Source organism: Tachyglossus aculeatus, unplaced genomic scaffold, assembly GCF_015852505.1.
Source record: "Tachyglossus aculeatus isolate mTacAcu1 unplaced genomic scaffold, mTacAcu1.pri scaffold_327_arrow_ctg1, whole genome shotgun sequence".
NCBI lineage: Eukaryota > Metazoa > Chordata > Mammalia > Monotremata > Tachyglossidae > Tachyglossus > Tachyglossus aculeatus.
The window spans coordinates 823-4,209 of record NW_024045040.1 but is presented as its reverse complement, the minus strand read 5'-3'; the positions used below and the strand labels follow the sequence as shown (position 1 = coordinate 4,209).

The window sequence follows — 3,387 nt, the reverse complement described above, 5'->3', positions numbered from 1 at the left end:
CACAAAGACGATCCGGGCAGCTGCGTGAAATATAGATTAAATATAATGATAAGCAATGGTAATAATATTTTATAATAATTGTGAATTATGTATAAATTTTATTTGTTTATTATTTATTTGTCATTAATAATTTATTCGGTTATAAATAAATGAATAATAAATAAATAAAAATAAATTATCATATATTATATAAATTTATAATATATGGATTCACCACAGTTAAAAATTTATTCCCCACAGTTTAAAAGGCAGAGCCCCCTTCAAGAGCCAGTCTCAGAGGAGCTCACTCTGTGGCAGTTGCTTTAGAAATGGCCCCAGCTTCAAAATGCCTCAAGCAGTGGCCATGGCAAGTGGAGGCATGACTTGTGCAGGGGAGGGTGCCAGTCAGAACTCTCCTTGGCCCCAGGCTTTGGGCCAAAGCCCTGTTAGATGCTGCGGTCATCCAGCTTTGCATGGGAAGAAGGCAAAAGCTGTGACTGAAGAGCCTGGAAGTAAATGATGAAGCACTTGAATTTGAAGCTGTAGGCTCCTGGAAGTTAGCGGCATGGAATGATGCAGTCAAAATGACACCTGTGAGAGACTGTTTCTACTACCCTGGAGAGGACTGGTTGGAGAAGGGAAAGACTGATGGCAAAGACTTCAGCAAGGGGTAATAATCAAGTGATTATTTGGACCTGAGAACTTGCTAAGGTTAGAATACAGGCCAACGACACTGGTACAGAATTTTTCTACATCTTGAGGAAGTAACTGGTCCGTATTAGCTATTCTGTTATCTAGATTGCCCATTTTATAGTATGTGAAAGCTTGTAGATATTCCTCATAGAGGTATTTGGTGAGTCTTACTAGGAGGCACAGTTTAAGTTCATTTAGCCCAAACTTCCAAAAGTTACTCACCAGAGAGATGAGGCATGGCAGCGATGAAGTTGAACAAATATTTCTTGAAATCTTTTCTGCTGCGACCAATGGTACCACTTTCAATGAGGGTTCCATTTTGAATCATCCAAACATCACAATACGTGTGAGATACCAGCATAGCAGCAATAAGTAACAAATAAACTGTCTCTTTACAAAACATCCAGGGGACCATGATTTTCAGGATTTGCCTGATCCTTGCAAAGAACACTTTGTCCACCATAGCCCGCTCTTTCTTTCCCTCTTTCTCACTGTTCTGTAATGGTGGCTTTCCACTTTTCTTGCCTTGGAGGGTGGAGTCCTGCTGCTGCCACTCTATCACTGGCGCTGCCTGTGCAGGAGGCAGAGGCACAGGACGGCCACAGCCACCAGCGATGAGTCACACGCCATGAGGAACTTGCTGTAGGCCGTCATGGCTGCCCGGCCCGTGAGATCTCCTGACTCCCAGTCTCTTTCCATTAGGTCACATTGCTTCTCATTGCTCTTCTCCTTGGGGTTCACTAAATCCCCCAACCCAGGATGTGGGGAGAACCATTAAAACGTGAGGTGCTAGGTATGAAACAATTCAAAGGAAATGCTTCTACATGCAGCAATTGGTGAGGACCTTGTGAGCACAGGACGTTGAGCAGGCACAGAGTGTTGGGAGTTTTAAGAAGGAATTGAACCAATTTGTGGACGAGTCATTCAAAATTGGTTACACTAGAAGGAAAGTTATGGTTATATAGGGAAAAGAAAGGAATGCTACAAAGTCCCTAAACATTTGGATCAGATGAGGTCACTGAGGGACAAAGAAGCTAAGTGGCTTGCCTAAAGTCAAGACAAGCGTTGGAGCCTTCTGACTCCCAGGTCCATGTTCTGGACACTGCACTGTGACAGCAGTGGGCAGCGATAAGAAGTTGATGGATCGGGGATTTCTAAGGAAGTGAGAGGAAACCTCCCAAAAGCCTCACACAGCGACTGAAAGCACACACAAACAGGGAAGCAAAGGGAGAAAGAGTCATAAATGGAGATACAGAGGGATTCAGAAAGGCAAAAACAGAATCTCAGTTGGGCAGAGACAGGGTCAGAGCCACAGAGCCACAAAGTACCAGAATTCAAAGAGAGGAGAGAGGTTCAGAAAGAACATAGAAAACAGTATAATTGCATACAATATATTTTACAAAGCCTTTGAAGCTTTTAAGACCAATTAAAGCTAAAAGCTCAGCAAAATTTCTTACATTGCCAGTAATCTGGTTTTAGCTTCGTGTTCACAGATTCACTTTCTAACGCTAATCGATTTCACCAACATGAGGAAAAAGCATCAGACAAGAAACTCTTAAAACCTCTCCCAGCCAGAGTCAGTCCAATTGCTGGTATTCTATGTCGAGTCTTTCACCTCTCCTCTCTCTGCTATGCTAAGCTCTGTTATGAGTCCCCTCTACTTCTATGCCCATTCTCTCTTGGTGCTTACCCACTTTCATAGTTTCAGCTACCACCTCCATATGGAAAACTCCCCGCAGCACATATGTGTCCATCTAGAATCAAATATTTATTTATTTACTTATATAGAATTATTTATATTAATGTCTGTCTGTCCCTCTAGACTGTCTGTTGTTATATTGCACTCTCCCAAGTGATTAGTACAGTGTTCGTACACAGTAAGCACTGAATAAATGCAAGTGAATGAATGAATGGACTCCCAAATCTACTTCTTTAGCCCTACTCCTCATGTTTAACCTGCAATCCCACAGCCCCCTTGCCCCCAAGACATCCTCCTCTTGGATATCCCACTGGCCCCTAAATCACCATCATCATCAATGGCGTTTGTTGAGCACTTACTATGTGCAGAACCTTAGTACTAAGCACTTGGGAGAGTATTACTCAACAGTGGGGTAAACGTATTCCCTGCCCACAATGAGATTACAGTCTAGAGGGGGAGACAGAAATTAGTATAAATAAATAATTTATAATATGTAAATTTATGGATATATGCAGAAATGTGTCTTTAATTTCTGTTTTCCAGGTGCTAAGTACAGTCCTTTACTCTCAGTGGATACTCAGTAAATATTACTACTAATCCTTCTCTCCTTTGTCGTTCTCCCCTCTTCCTCCCCTCTTCCTCCCCTCTTCCTCCTCCTCTTCCTTCTCCTAATACTATTACTACTATTATCACTGATTATAGCGGTCTGAGAAGACAGTGACCAAAACGGTAGAATGATTTTATTTTCTTAAAATTGCCTCCAATAGGAAAAGAATTTGGTGCTCATACCACTGATGAGGTTTAAGCCCACAAAGGAAATGGGAACAGAGATGGTGTAGCCAAATGTTTCTGAATATGTGCCAGGCATTCTGCTAAACAATCAATCAACCAATCATCATATTTATTGAGCACTTACTGTGGGCATAGCAATTGTACTCTGCACTTGGGAAAGTGTAAAATAATAGACTTGACAGATACATTTCCTGTCTATAATGAGCTTACAGTCTAGAGGAGGA

At 41.8% G+C, this 3,387-nt stretch overlaps 1 pseudogene; it reads right to left on the bottom strand.

The window, feature by feature from the left end:
- Nucleotides 1-639: 639 nt before the first annotated feature.
- Nucleotides 640-1,326, bottom strand: LOC119923872 (annotated as a pseudogene).
- Nucleotides 1,327-3,387: the final 2,061 nt, after the last annotated feature.